Here is a 16,294-nt window from a genome sequence, read left to right as displayed (position 1 = left end):
GTGATCTAGCACCTCTTGTATTATCCTGGATAGAGCTGGAACCCATTCTACTAAGTGAAGTATCACAAGAATGGAAAAACAGGCACCACATGTACTCACCATCAAATTGGTATTAACTGATCAACACTTATGTGCACATACAGTAATAACATTCATTGGGGGGTGCTGGGCAGATGAGGGCTGGAGGGGATGGGTATATACACACCTAATGGGTGCAGTGAGCACTGTCTGGGGGATGGACATGATTGAGCTCTGACTTGGGTGGGGCAAAAGCAATATATGTAACCTAAACATCTGTACCTCTGTAATATGCTGAAATAAAAAAAAGAATAGGGTGATATTTTAAAAAATAAGATGTGTTTACGCCATTATTTTATCCATCAAGGTGTTTGATATTTGAAAAGGTATCTTGTATTTTGAGAAATAACCTGCCATCTTTTCTACTGTCATCAGTGAGGCAAGATGTATAGAAGTAGTTGTGGTGGCAATGAGGAGAAAAAGAATCATTCGTGAGTTCTGGGGAAATTCATGAGGACATGGCCCTACCAACAACAAAATGATGAATTTGGGTTACAATGCAAGACCCACTTAACACCCGGGATACTTTTGAAATTTGATGTTATGATGACATTCCAGTGTATTAAGTGGGAGTGATATCCTCTAGGGATTAAAGAACACATTGGAAGTTTCTTTACATCTGTTGTAAGAGATGTTTGTGGTAACTGCAAGGCTTTCTCAAACCTGGCGGGTGTGATGTCATGAAGGTCACTGTTACTATTCTGACTAAATGGTAAAGTTAGTACATGCAGATCAACATCATGTTATATTCTGTGCCACCTTCTCCATCGCCTGTGATAGTAGCAGTATGGGTGGTCAAGAAAGGGTTTATGGGAAGTGAGGTGAGGGATAGACCAGGAATGAGGATGGCTGAAGGGACCACAGTACTAAGGACAGTTTTAGGCTTTCCTTTTCCACTGACCCCCTGCCACCTCTTTCCTCACGTTCCCCTTCTCCATTGATTCCAGTGGCTGTAAGCCCAGCCTTCCCTTCTCACCTGGCCACGGAGCAGGAATCTATGCTCACAACTGAGGAATAGGAAATGCAAGTCTAGCTGGAGCTGGGTTAGCTAAAGGCTGTAGTTAAACCATGTTCACTTATAAACCTGTCCATGTTGGAGGCCAAGGTATGTGCTTTGAGAAATTGTTTTCCTCCAAAGATAAATGTCTTATTCCTGTCCTGTCACTCTCAAAAGAGGCTTTTATAAATGATGTTCTCTCACTTCCCTTTGTTTGGCTTTTAGCAGCAGGAAGCCAAGAAAAGGCCCACCTCTGGTTTTGAGGGCCCGGGGGAAGAGTTGGAAAAATAATACCTGCAGGTGTGGAAGGCTGTTCAGTGACCCCTGGTGTGCAGAAGGCCATGAAGAAATTATGAGATTAGAGGATTGAGAGAGTGACAGCAGCTGCCTTTCAGCAGCTTTCTCCTGTTGCCTCAAGAATAATTCAACTCTAGCAGACTTATTTAAGGCCTGTGGAAATAGTGCAAAGTGAAGAAAGGGCTAGAAATGGTTTTGTTCACCCTAAGGTGAAAGAAGATATTTGAGCTTTCTCCAGGATATTGAGAAGCAGAATGGCTGAGCAAATCATGTCAGGGGAGTAGAAAAACTTACTTCCCTATTTTGCATTTTTTCCTAGGAGAAAAAGAAAAATGGATCCACCTAAACATGGAGAACATCTTAGATAATTTATGGAGAGCATTAGTAAAGCCAGGAAAGCTTGCAAACCAAACTAAACATCTCAAAGTTTTAAGAGTGTGCAGAGAATACAATGAAGAAATAATAAATGAAGATTAATGGCTTACTTAAAAAGGATTAAAACAACTTTTTCAGTTTAAAATTGCATCTGGCTAATAGTCCCTTATGCAGACTCTTAACTTTTTGTTGCACCACCAATGAAGGTACAGAGAAAGACCAAAATTCATAATACCACTGAAATTGGAAATTTCAAACTATTTCTATGATCTTGGTAATCAGGATGATTGGAAATGTATTTAAAAGTGTATTTGGTGAACTTTTTAAGAGTCTAACTCTCTGAGAGAAGATTCTTTCATTTACCACTGACTAAGCTTGGTTCAGATATGCCAAGTTATTATGAACCGAAACAATGCAGAGACCAACGGCAGAGTTGCTGCTGTTTGGAGTAATTAAAGTTTCATTATCTTTTCTTTCCCATCTCTTATCAAGAGCCTTTCTCCTACACCAGTTTAGGGACCAAAACTCTGACTACAAAAAACAAAACAAAACAAAAAAACAAAACAAATAAATTAGCAAGAGGAAGGAAGGAGGAAATAACTCAGGATAGAAAATTCCATCTTGGGAGAAGTAGCCCAGTGAATACTATGGTAGGGAGTGTGGTGGGGAGGATCATTGGTAGCATTTCATCCATTTATAACATCAGAGAGATAGGCTGGGAGAGTTGGACAAAATCTCAACATTCAAGAGTCACAATTGATAAGAGAAGGAGTATCACTGAACTATTTGGATTTGGTATGTACCACTTCACACCTCACATTAATCTCCCTTTTACTCAGACATCATATTTAAAACACAAGTTTTGGGTCTTAGGTTTGCTTACCAGGTCCCTTTAGTAGACAGAGCTAGGAAAAAATGTGTGTGCATATGCATGCATATATGAAGAATTATGAGTTTATATTGATACCTCAACTGTAACCCAATGGAGTTCATCATTTCCTTCTCTCACTCCATATTGGTATCTCTGTTGTGAGAAGTGGGACTTTTATCAGAATCAATATGGTTATTCACTTTCTTAGTATCTTAATATACTTAAAATACTTCCCAAATTTTTATACCTATACTACTAAAATCATAAACCTACTAATAATAGTTCACTATATATTTGCAGGGTTTTTTTTTAAACTGAGAGTATGTAGTCAACTGACAGTGCACAAAAAGTACTTGGGTAGATGCTTTTCCCCCTTTAATTTGAAAAACAGATGTGTTTGTTTCTTTTTGCATTCAATTTTAGAGTTCCCACCATTCTTGTTAGTTTAAATTTATTGTCTATATGGAACATTAAAATAATTCAAAGTGTTAAAAGTATACACTCCATCTCTTATTCCTTTTGCCAACCCCCTACCATGCAGGTAATCAATTTCATTAGTCTGTAATTCAGACCTCTGTGTTTCTGTTTACAAAAATAAGAAGATACACGTATGATTTTTGTACAAAAGGTATCATACTATATATAATCTTTTGTACCTTTTTCTCTTAACAAAATATTCTGGAAGCTATTTAACATACATTAAGAAATTGTGCCTCCAAGAGGTACAGAGAATGTCAATACTGGATTTGTAGCAGAAAAAAAGCGAGAGTCATGCATAACGATATTATAAAGCCACAATCGCCCAGTTGAAAGTTAAGGGAAACCTGATTATATAACTATGGCCATGAAGAATGATTAACATGAGGACTTAAAGTGGTTAACCTTATAAAAATTTCAGAGAAAAAGAATCCTGTGGTAATCCAAGCAGATAATAAAAGCTCATTTCTGTGAGAGGAGAATGGGGCTATCTCAGCATGCTTTAGTGCTAGAAGACAATGAAGCAAGGTCTATAGATTTTGGAAGGGGAAATGTGGAAAGAAAGAATATTATACCCAGCCGAGATGTCATCCATTTGTAAAGGTAACAGAGAGGTTTTCAAACGTGCAGGAACTCAAGGACAACAGGATACATGAAATGCCTTTGAAACTATTACTTATAAATAAAATCAAGTCAACCAAGAGAATAATCAAAACAAGGAACACAGGAATGTGGGAACTATTAAATGAAAAGACTGAGGGAGATTATTGAACCTATTTAAATATAGAACACTTAAGTTTGGAATTATCATTATGCAACAAAATTTAAATGTTATGAATGTTGAAAAAAGTCTATACATAAAATGTAATATTCATATAACTATAATGAATTCAGGTTAAAGCCCCATTATGATAATTTTCTTATCTTTAAAAAAGTGAGTCAGATAATTCCTGTTCACTTTTAAAGAAATGGCGAAAATAAATGGAGTTGTGAAGATAAAATTTAATGACAAACCATATGATTTCTGAATTTTGGGTAGAGAGAGTAAGAAGGAAGAAGATACATACCAGAGATCAAATAATAAAATTAAGGAAACTGCAAGAAAAAATAAAATGCCAAATTAAGCCAAGCATGCTATAGCAACAGTGATTAATGGGATAATATTGTCTTAGTCAACCAAATATTTTATCACAAGAAAAATCAAATTAAAGATCATCTTCAAATATCTCTCATCAAATGGCAATGTATGTAGAAATTATAAACTGATTAACAAAAAAAATCCTAAACATTTAATAATTTGCAAAATCTGCTCTATTTAATTACTTTTGGGTCAAAGAGTAAATTTTTAAATATTACAAATTAATAAGAAAATAATCATAATGAAAATATTACTTTCGAGACCTATGGCATGTAGATAAAGCTTTCATTAGAGCAAAATGCAAAATTTTTATTAATAGTATTCATCTTGCTGACCAAAAAAGAATGATAAAGTAAGGAAATTACATTCTACATGACACATTAGAAAATGAACAACAAATTAAGCCAAAGTAAAGCAGAAGGAAGGAAATAAGATAAATGCAGAAAATAATTTTTAAAAGAGAGGAAAAACTCAATATCAAAAAATTGATCATCCATGAAAACATTCTTTAGGGGAAAAGCCAATAAAATAGATAATCCGTTAGCTATCTTAATAAAGAAAACCACAGAGAACTGAAAATAGTAAATCAAAAGGAAAATAGAGAAATAACCAGAGATGCAGGAAAAATTTTAAAAATCACATAATTCTACTGAAAATACATTTAGGATCCTGGAGCAGATGATTTTCTGGGAAAATAGAAATTACCAAATTGTAAAAAGGGGAAACCTAAACAGGTCAGTAACCATCAAAAAAACTGATGGAATTATGAAACAATATTTCTTCCCAAACACCATTGGCCTGGAGCATTTAACAAATGAATTCTTTCAAACCTATTAATATTATTGGTCCTGGTAGGTATATTAATTAGTCAGCTGAGGCAGCCATAACAAAATAACCATGGACCATTGTCTTAAACAATTTATTTTCTCACAGTTCTGGAGACTGGAAGTCCAAGATCAAGGTGCCAACACGGTTGGGTTCTGGTGAAGGCTCTCTTCATGGCTCGCAGGGGCCTGCCTTTTTGCATGAAGGAGGGATATTTCTCCTAGCATCCTTTCTTCTCTTATAAGGGTACTAATCCCATCATGAGGGCCCCACCCTCATTATTTCATTTAAACCTAATTTTCTCCCAAAGGGCCCACTCCGAATACCATCACATTAGAAGTTAGGGCTTCAACATAGGCATTTTGGAAGGACACAATTCACTCCATAGCAGGAGGCTAGAAGGAGGAAAAAGGGTTCTAAACGTGTTCAAGGATGGTAAGGGAGAATGCTGAACAAAGACAAAGAGCTTGAACATCAGGAAGTGTCATTAAGGGGCAGTAAGTTGATCAAGTCCCTACTCTTGGAATCAAGTTATTAACTACATGAATAACGAAGTGAATATTAACTATATCAATCTACGTAGTTTGGGTTACCTGGGAAACTTCACATCTGTTAGTCATTGGCCATGGGAAAGGTTGGGCAGCTCTTGTCAGCTGCAGGCAATCCCTGAAGAGAGTCTCAGCTGAGAGCGGTCTGCTGCTGCCCCTTGTCAGCCTTGGAGAAAAGGAATGCTTAAGTCCCAAAGTGGGGAGGTCCAGACAGCATTCCACAACATCCATTGCAATCCACAGCTTGCACTGCTTGGATCCACCTTTTTGCTAAAATTCTGGGAGAAGCTCCTGTGGGATTCTGGTGGCCCCTTCAAGTAACAAGAGGGGAGTTAGTGTGATGAACTAGTCCTTCTCGTTATCACTGATATTTATTGTGTCCTTTTCCTACATCTAGTCTAGAATCGTCAGGACCTCTGAGTCTAGGTGGTTGACCTGGTGGGGTGACTCAAACTCTCTTTTCTCATGGGTCTGGCCCTGGTCACCACCTCCTCTCAGGCTGTAGCTGCAGAACTTGTCCATTCATCATTAAACTTGGGCAATGAAATACCAAGAAACACACAGGTAGATCACCTTATTTCAAAACAAATCCTTCCTGTCCCTACGGTGTAACTGAAGCCCTATCTCCTCCTTATTGTCAGCATCAATAACTCCGTCAAAATGATGGCAGTTCTTTTATTTGTCTTCTTTTCCTCTGGCACTGGGGGTGACTAGATGACAGCCATAGCTCGAAATTTAATGGGATTCTTACCATGTTCCCTGGTGGATATAGTCCTCCTCTAGCAGCTAGAACTTTTTAACACACAGATTCAAGAGTTGCAGGCACAAGATGCACAAATTCCCTTAGTTGGTTACTAGAAATAATGGTATGTCAATTACCATTAAGGTTATGCTACAATTGTTGATTTAGAGCAATGGTTCTCAACTGAGGGTGATTTTATCTCCTTGAGGGATATATAGCAATGTCTGGAGACATTTTGCTTGTCACAGCTGGGGAAGAGGGCTTACTACCAGTATGTGGGTGGAGCCAGGGGTGCTAAACATCCCATAATACAAAGGGCAGCCCCCACAACAAAGACTTATCCAGCTCAAAATACCAATCTTGCCAGGGTTGATTTAAAGTATACACTGCATCTTAAAGGATGGGGCCATACCTTTGCAGAGTATTATCTCCAAACAGGCACTTCAGCTGTGCCTTCAGCAGGTTGTTATAAGAAGAAGATTTTTGGTAGTGAAGTATGTTATGAACTTGATGAATTCTGTAATCTTGTGTCCACTATCACACCCCCTTTTCTGTAAAATGGTTCCATTGACCCCATGTGATATTATTCAGTATCCTGTGGTAGTGGGTCAAATATGCATTATGGTGGTGTTGACTGAGGTCCTTCAGGGAGTAAAAGCAAACTCATGCCAAGTTTGTGTTAATTCTAGGCTAAGATGATTCACTGAATTTTTTAGGGTTAAAGGTCTCCAGTGAATTCAATATGCTGCCGAAGGGCTGATCGGACCCTTGGAGGATCTCACTTTTGATCTTTGTAATTGGTAGGTTCAGCTTTCAGTAATGGCAGTAACTAGATCAGACTTGCTGAGTTGACAGCACTAGGGTGGAAAATGGCAAAGGCAGTCTGATGTTAACTAGCCAAATCATTCATTCTAACGAGTTATTTAATGCCTATTCTGTAGTGGATGCTCTCTGGTGGGAATTAACATGTGATACAAAGTCCTTCACATTTCATTTCTTTACTCCACATCCATGAAAATGCCTCTTCCCAGATATCCTTGTGCTCTGTCTTTAGCTTTTTCTCCTTCCAGGCGCCTGATCAACCATCGGAGCCACTCATCACTGCCCATGTGTTCATGTATATCACATCCTCAAGCCATTCCTCTTTCTCCACAAATTCAATACACATTAAAAGGATCCCCTCTAACAACTGACTTTCAGCATCATCCCCGAATGGGGCTCTAATGTAGCTGTTGTCTGTTTTCAGCTTATATACAAATGCTGCGTCAACCAATCCATGCTCCGAGCTTGGACTTTTTACTCCTTCTTCAACTGATTGTAAAGAAGCCCTAGAACAAGGAGTGCCCATTCAACAGTGACAGATGACAGGGAATCTGGCCATCTGCTACTGAAGCTTGCTTTTTCCATTTGGCCTTACTCATGCCCAAATCTAGACATGTCAGTTTCATCTTACAGTGGATTGCCGTTGGGCTCACCTGACCTTGTGTCTTGGTGAGTTGAGTCTGATTGAATCCTGATCACAGTGGGCAGTCTGGACACACAGTGACTTGATGCCCCATGTCAGCTTACTGATAAGTAAGCTAGATTTCGTCCTAAATTTGTTTTGAGTGTACAGATTGTGTAACACTTCTACTAGTTGCCCATTGATCTTGCTCTTAGGGTTGCCATACTTTGCTACTCATTCTATGGCTCTCTTCAGATTAGCCTCCACTTGCTGGCATCTAGTCTTGCCACTCATTACAATAAATGTGCCACCTTGTTTCTGACAACTGAGTTCTGTTACGTGCCCTCTGTTGTTTTTGCAATCCTGTAATCCCCTGTTGCTATCAGAGGGCAAGGCTCTGTAACAGCATCTCCCACCATCAGCCGTGGCCTACGAAGCAGAGCTACCACTGAGCTTTTCAGTGATGCTGGTGCCCCTCTCACCTGAACATTCCTTATTGCTTTGGTAAGTGGAGCATCCTCTGGGTCTTTCCGTGAAACATGGTAATCAGGTGGGTTTTCTGGCCTCAAGTAGTATTTCCATTCTGGTAATCCCACTTCTCTTCTTTAGTCATCTGCCGTGGCAGTTTTGGCACTACCATTTCATTTAGTACGGGCTACTGCTTTTGCCAAGCTATTAAGAGCAATATGTTATCATCTGCACATGCAATCCCTGCCAGGGTTTTAAGCCTTGTGTCACATGAGAGAGTTCCCATATTCATAAAATCTTTCTGACTGTGATTGTTAATTTGATGTGTCAGCTTGATTGGGCCACAAGATGTCTAGTCATTTCATCAAATATTATTCTGGATATGTCTCTAAGGGTGATTCTGGATGAGATTCTAGATGAGAAGTAATAATATCCTGTATATCTTGTAGGAACTTAAGACTAAAATAAATAATTTTATTAAAATACTACAAATAACTAAGATACAGTTACCTAAGATGATCAGACAATTAATATTTTTATGCTATGTCAACTGTTAATAATTATTGAACTGAATTTTCTACTAGAGGTGGATTGGCATAAACATAGTCCTGGTGACAGATATTCAAATGCAGTAAATATGTTTGTACAACTGCCATTGTACATATTTAGTCATATGACTCATCTGCAGAGATCATGGTGTTCTTTCTTTATTCTACTATCACATTTAAATCTCACCTTACTCTTCTAGACTAGCCTAATCATCTAGCCTATTGATGTATGTTATTGGGAATTCTGTGTTATATTTGACATTTTTCTTTCCCTGTTACCCCTTCTGTTTCAAATTATATAATTTTATTTTTACTTAACTTTAGGGACAGAGGGTTCTTTTTTGAGTCTCCCAGTAGCTTTTATTTGCTATTTGGTTTTTCACAGGGCTTCTCTCTTGGCCTCACAGCATTATTGTTAAAAATGATTTTCTTTCTTTTTTTAGTTTGTTTTCAAAATCTGTTTTCCAGTTTTCTTTTGAATATGTTCTGAGGAAGAAACCACAAATATTTTGTTTGTTTGTGGTTACAAGAAAAGCCTATTAGATCATAGCAATTTGTTCCAGTGACTAAGTTAAAAGGCCCTTTTGCTGAGAAAGTGTCACCCGTAATCTACCCTAGTGCTGGCGGACATGTGTGAGCATAGTGTTCTGTTTAGTTCATTTATTCATCTATAAAACTTTAAATGAGTGACTAGTACATGCAAAATACTGGAGAATCCTGGGAGTATTTGTGTGAGGGGTTGCTGAGACCACCCCCAGATTTGATGGTTTGCTAAAAAAACTCACAGGACTAAGAAATCATTATACAAACAGTTATGGTTTATTACAGCAAAAGGATACAAAGCAAAACCAGCAAAGCGGAGAGGCGCATAAGAAGTGCAGAGGAAACCAGGCATCAAGGGTGAAGTGTGTTAGCATAAAGTACACTACAGCATGCAGCAGCTGTGTTTTATGTATTGTAGATAGGAACCTTTTTAAGTATTTGGTCACCAAAGTTTACATTTATACAGTGATCAGTCTGCCAGGAGTTGTACACTGTACCGTTCCATGGCCCAGCAGAGAGTAATTCCTAGAAATTTCTTCCCAAATGATATCTTATTAGTAGACATAGTCTGAAAAATGATAATCAAAAGATACTGGCACATTATTAGAGTTCCGTTCAGTTGTTAACAGTTGGTCCTTCTCCACAGCATCTGACCAGAATGTATCCTACTGTGATGCCTCTCAGGTTTGCAGGTTTTCATTCAGCATTGTCAGGTTCAAAAAGAGGAGGTGGTTTTGACAATTAGAGTTTCACTCTTTCTGGAATTTAGTCTAATTGTGCTAAGAGACAATATTATTCTCTTCTTCTGAACCTCTCTCAAGGCAACAATATAATGTATTTTCCCCATTGCATAAGCTATTTTTTTCATTCCTTACTTTCAACTACTATTTCTCTTTGTCTCAGTTTGTCATGGATTTTAAACAAACCATTCCACCTTTGGAAGGGATGTCAAATTCCACTCTGGTGCTTGCTCAGATTGACAGCAGCCAATATAGGCCTAACCAGTGCTTTGCCTTGGGTCCCTTCTCATTCATCTAGGGCAGGACACACAGACACAGAGCTTGGGAGCTGTCTCAGCCACTAAGCAACACAGCTGCAGTCACTGACAATCCCAATTTTGTCAGATAGGATGAAGGCACCGTCCATCCCATCAAACCCTTAGGAATCCTGGCAGAAAGTTTAGAGATAAAGTTATAGTCTCTGGGTTAATAAAGTTGAGGGGAAGCACGAAGAACTGTAGTCAACCGGTATCCTCTTCCACCCACACCCCCTCAGATTCCAGACAGAAGTGGAGGAATCTATCTAGGGGGGACTCAGCCTTGCCTCCCTCATGCTGAGTGTGGGCACACACTCTCGAAGGCATGCAAGGGTTCTTCATGCCTTTATTGCCCCATTTCTGATAACAAATGTTCCAATTGGCCTGTCCCAATTTTCTATCAAACCACTACTCTCAGGATCACAAGCAACATGGTTTGTCCATTTGATGTGATGTTGCTTCTCCCATTATTAGAACCTACGTGTTGTAAAATGTGTTTTTTATATGAAAAAATATAACTTCAAGGTCCATATTGATATAATATTTCTGCTCCTGTCCTTTTGTAGTGTTTTCAGCTTTTGTATCTATCACTGAGTATGCAAAGCCCAGGCCAGAGTAGGCATTGATTCTTTTCAGGATCTATTTATAACCTCCTGGAGCAACAGGCAGCGGTTTGATATGGTGCCAGCTGTGTAGGGGCATTGCCTCCGGGGAATCTGCCCCACAGCTATTCTCTATATGGTTACATTCAGTGCTTTGTTGTAGAGCTAGATAAATTTTTTATACAGTTTATTTGGAAGAACAAACAGAGTAGACAGAAAAGCCTTAAAAATAAAAAATGATTGGGGAAGGGGGTCACTCATCTTATTAAATATGAAGACATTTGAAAGTCTCAATAACTAAAAGTGTGGTATTTTTATGTGATGAAATAGGCCAATGGAATTTAATGGAAAATCTAGAAATAAGGCAAAATTCCATCTCTGAAAATTTACAACAGCCAAAAGCCAAACCTTAAATAAGTGAGAAAAAGTATGATTTTTTAACCAGTAATTGTTGTGAGATAACAAGATAGATAGAAAAAGATAAATTAGCATAATTTCCCACACTAAGTATGTTCCAAATTGTTAAATAATTAAATAGTAAAAATGAAATGTTACAAGAAATAGAAGAAAACATAAGTGGATTCTTTTATAGTCTTTAATGGGCAAAAATCTTTCTTAATTGTGACTCAAAATCTAGGTGCAAAAGGAAAAGTGTTAGTAAATTTGGCAAGTGAGGAGTAACTCTTTTGTGTGGCAAAAAACCCAAATGACCCTCCCTCCTGACCATAAACAAGGAAAAACAGACCCAACAAAAAAAGGAAAAAAATTTCAAGTTATGTGATAAACAGTGAGTTAATATTTCTAATGGAAAAGGGCTTCTAAAAATTAAAAAGAACATGATCAACAACCAAATTGAAAAATGGACAAGTGATACAAACTTCACAGTAAAAGAAATGCAAATAGTCCTTAAAAGCCTTCAGAGGTGTTCAACCACAATCACAATAAGGGAAATACAAATTAAAACTACAGTAAGACCATTGGTTATATATGATATTGGGAAAAAAAGTCAGAAGTTTGCTAACTCTCCTTTACAGGAAGTGCTGTGGGGAAACAGATATTCTCAAACTTTGCCGATAAGAATGCAAAATGGCACAATCCTCATGGAAGGAAATTTGCTGTTATTTTGCAAAACTCCATATGTTTTACTCTTTGACTCTCAATTCCAGTTTTAGGAATGTAGCCCAACGCTACAGTGGCAACAGACAAAAAGATGCCTGCACAAAGATATTACCTGAGGCACTATTTGTAACAGCAAAAAACAAGAAGACAAGCAAAATAGCAAACTAAACATCTTGTGAGGCGTGTGTGTTTAGTAGAGTTTTAGTCTATCCCAATTTTATAAATGAATTTTCTCTGTCGGTGCTTTTCAGTTTCTCTTGATTAATTTTTGATAATACATATTATGCTATAAATTTTTGTAATCTACCCGAGTTAAAAAGTTATCAATATATTTGCTTTGAACATTTTGGTTATGATTTTAATAATAATAATAATGAACATAATGTGAATGCTAATTATGTACCATTCACTGTTCAAAGTGTTGCATATGTGTTGTTTAATACTTACAATAAATCTAGGAAGTAGGCACAAATATTATCTCCTTTTTGCATATGAGAAAGCTGAAGCTCAGGGTGATTAAGTAACTTGCCTAAGGTTAAACAGCTAGCTAGTGTCAGAGCGCAGATTTGATCCACATGGCCCAAAACATGTGCTGTAAGCCACATTGCTGTATTGCCTCTTTTGTGCCTGTCATCATGTCTCCTTCTTGACACTATTTATTCATCTATTTCTCTTATCTTTTTGTCTTGCTTAATTTTGTCTGAGGTTAGATATTTTTAATTGACTTCATTTTTTTAGAGCAGTTTTAAGTTCACAGCAGAATTCACAGCAGAAGGTACAAAGATTTCCCATATAGCCCCTGGCCACACATGCGCAACCTACCTTACTGCCAACATCTGACACTAGAGTGGTACATTTGTTACAAGTGATGAGCCTACATTGAGACATCATTATTACCCAAAGCCCACTGTTTACTTTAGGGTTTACTTTTGGTGTAGTACACTCTGTGGGTTTGGATAAATGTATGGTATGGTAACATGTATCCACCATTATAGTGTCATACAGAATAGTTTCACTGCCCTAAAAATCCTCTGTGCTCGACCTGTTCATCTCTCCCACCCCCTAACCCCTGGCAAGCACTGATCTTTTTACAGTCTCTCTATTTTTTTTTTTTTTTTTGAGAGAGTCTCACTCCGTTCCCCTGGGTAGAGTGCAGTGGTGGCATCACAGCTCACAGCAATCTCAAACTCCTGGGCTCAAATGATCCTCCTGCCTCAGCCTCCCAAGTAGCTGGGACTACAGGCTTGTACCACCACACCCAGCTAATTTTTTCTATTTTTGGTAGAGACAGGATCTCGCTCTTGCTCAGGTTGGTCTCGAACGCCTGAGCTCGAGCAATCCTCCCACCTCAGCCTCCCAGAGTGCTAGGATTACAGGTGTGCGCCACCATGGCCAGCCACAGTCTCTATAGTTGTACCTTTTCCAGAATGTCATATATTTGGAGGCATACAGTATAGGCTTTTCAGATTGGCTTCTTTCACTAAGTAATGTACATTTAAGGTTTCTCCATGTCTTTTTGTGGCTTTATAGCTCATCTCTTTTTAGTGCTGAATGATATTCCATTGTCTGGATGTAGCACAGTTTATCCATTCAGTTACTAAAGAACATCTTCATTGGTTACAAGTTTTGGCAATTGTGAATAAAGCTGATATAAACACCTGTGTGCAGGTTTTTGTGGGAACAAAGGTTAACATTTTAACAATAACTTTATTGAGATACAATACACACATCAGTACAATTCACTATTTAAAGTATACAATTTAATGGGTTTTAGTGTATTCACAGAGTTGAGCAACCATCACCACAATTAATTTTAGTATATTTTCATCACTCCCCAAAGAAACCTCACACTCATTAGTAGTCACTCCTCATTACCCCCAGTCTCCCCAGTCCTAGGCAACTACCAATCTACTTTCTGTCTCTAAGTACTCACTTATTCTGGAAATTTTGTACAAATAGAATTATAGAATATGTGGTTCTTTGTGACTTGTTTCTTTCACTTACCATAATGTTTCCTAGGCTCATTTGTGTCATAGCATGTATCAGTGTTCCATTTTGTTTTATTACCAAATAATATTTCATGTATAGATACTGTATTTTGTTTATCCATTTATCAATGAATGGACATTTGTGTTGTTTCCACTTTTTGGCTATTATGAATAAGGCTGTTTTGAGTATTTGTATACAAGTTTTCATCTGGACATATTTTTTCATTTACCTAGGAGTAGGATTGCTGGGTCATGTGTTAACTATGTTTAACATTTTTAGGAATTGCATAACTGGTTTCTAAAGTGACTGTATATGCTTATGGAGCTGGTTACAAAATTTAAAGAAATATAGGGACTGTATCATTTTGTTTATGTATTTATGAATTTGTTTATTTTTATTTGGAGAGATTTGGGAGGTACAAGTTGTTTTTTGTTACATAGATTAATTGTACAGTGGCGAAATCAGGGATTTTAGTGAACCCTTTGCTTGAATAGTGTACATTATACCTGATAGGTAGTTTTTTTTTTTTTTTGAAACAGAGTCTCACTCTTTTTGCCTGGGCTAGAGTGAGTGCCGTGGCGTCAGCCTAGCTCACAGCAACCTCACACTCCTGGGCTCAAGCAATCCTTCTGCCTCAGCCTCCCGAGTAGCTGGGACTACAGCCATGCGCCACCATGCCCGGCTAATGTTTTTCTATATATTTTTAGTTGTCCAATTAATTTCTTTCTACTTTTAGTAGAGACGTGGTCTTGCTCTTGCTCAGGCTGGTTTCGAACTCCTGAGCTCAAACAATCCGCCCGCCTTGGCCTTCCAGAGTGCTAGGATTACAGGCATGAGCCACCGCGCCCGGCCCCAGATAGGTAGTTTTTGATATCTCACCCCTCACCACTTTCCTTCCTTCTTAGTTTCTGATGTCTGTTACTCTACTTTGTGTGACCATATATACTCATTGTTTGGTTCTCACTTACAAGTGAGAATATATTGTATTTGTTTGTTCATTCCAGAAATACTTCATTTAGGCTAATGGTCTCCAGTTCCATCCACGTTGCTGCAAAAGACATTATTTCATTCCCTTTTATGGCTAAGTAGTATTCCCTGGTAAATATACACCATATTTTCTTCATCCTCTCCTCAGTTGATGGGCAATCAGGTTGATTCCATATCTTTGCAACTGTGAAATGTGCTGTGATAAATATTCAAGTGTAGGTGTCCTTTTTCAATTTCAAAGTATTATGGGGGTAAAAATATTTTTGGTTACATGGATCACTTTTGTAATGCTTGAGTCAGGGTTAAAACTGTGCCTGTCACCCAGATGGTGTTCATTGTAGTCATTAGGTAGGGTTTCACCCATCCTTCCCCCTTCTCCCAACTTGATTTCTGTTGAGATTTACTTCCCTCTATGCACATGTATGCTCATCAGTTAGTTTCAATTTAATAGTGAGTACAGGTGGTGTTTGTTTGTCCATTTTTTAGAAACTGGTCCCCACTGCCATCCAGATTGCCGCAAAAGGCATTAAGCCATCTTCTTCATGGCTGTGTAGTAGTCCATGGTATACATATACCACATTTGTTAATCCACTCATGAATTGATGGCCATTTGGGTTGATTCCACATCTTTGCAATTGTGAATTGTACTGCAATAAACATTCAAGTCCAGGTGTCATTTTGATAAAATGACTTCTTTTCCTTTGGGTAAATACCTAGTAGTGGGATTGCTGGATCAAATGGTAGGTCAACGTTTAGTTCTTTGAAGACTCTCCATACTGTTTTCCATAGAGGTTGTACTATTAATTATTTGCAGTTCCATCAACAGTGTATAAGTGTTTCTTTCTCTGTACATCCATGCCAGCATCTTTTGTTTTTAGATTTTTTGATAAAAACCATACTGACTGGGGTAAGATGATATCTCTTTGTGATTTTGATTTGAATTTCTTTGATGATTAGTGACATTGAGCAATTTTTCATATGTTTATTGGCCATTTGTCTATCTTCTTTTGAGAAGCTTCTAATCATGTCTTTTGCCCACTTTTTAAGTGGGTTGTTTGATTTTTTCTTGCTGACTTGCTCAAGTTTTTTGTAGATTCTGGTTTTTGGTTCTTTATTGATGTATAGCTTGCAAATATTTTCTTCCATTCTCTAGGTTGTCCATTTGCTCTGATAATTATTTCTTTGGCTGTGTAGAAGCTTTTTCATTTAA

Source organism: Propithecus coquereli, unplaced genomic scaffold (genome assembly GCF_000956105.1).
Source record: "Propithecus coquereli isolate 6110/MARCELLA unplaced genomic scaffold, Pcoq_1.0 Scaffold147, whole genome shotgun sequence".
In the NCBI taxonomy this organism is placed as follows: domain Eukaryota; kingdom Metazoa; phylum Chordata; class Mammalia; order Primates; family Indriidae; genus Propithecus; species Propithecus coquereli.
This window is presented reverse-complemented; position numbering follows the sequence as displayed.